This window comes from Propithecus coquereli, unplaced genomic scaffold (assembly GCF_000956105.1).
Source record: "Propithecus coquereli isolate 6110/MARCELLA unplaced genomic scaffold, Pcoq_1.0 Scaffold245, whole genome shotgun sequence".
Taxonomy (NCBI): domain Eukaryota; kingdom Metazoa; phylum Chordata; class Mammalia; order Primates; family Indriidae; genus Propithecus; species Propithecus coquereli.
In genome coordinates, this window is record NW_012148008.1 from 378,980 (window position 1) to 379,486 (window position 507).

Sequence of the window (507 nt, forward strand, 5' to 3'; positions counted from 1 at the left end):
TGCATTAGTGATACTGTTTCCCTTAGAAAAATATTCTTCTCATTCTATATAATGCATTAAAACTGCAATGAATGCTGTTATTTTGTTTTCTTAACTGCCAACTATAAATTCTGTTAAAGTAATAATTTTGACAGCAATGGCTAGAATATTATAGTTTCTGAAGAAAAATTATTTATAGTCTTAACTACTACTTTGTGTAAAACCCAAAGAAGTATATAATAATGTGAGAGTGAGCTTCATTATTTCTTGGACAGAATTTAATTAACAGGAGAACAACTCCTTCCATGAACCCACTGTTGCCCTTTGAAATTCTTTGCAGTGGTTGAATTCCTATCAAATTCTTTATGGAATTTTCGAAATTACTGGAGGAAAGACAGTAGCTAAAATAAATCTAGATGTATAACTTACACAGTAGTCAACAAAGTACTGTGATCCACATGGGTACAATGATATGACATTGCTTGGAAATATTTAATTATAGGTCACTTTTAAAAATTAAAACAATTA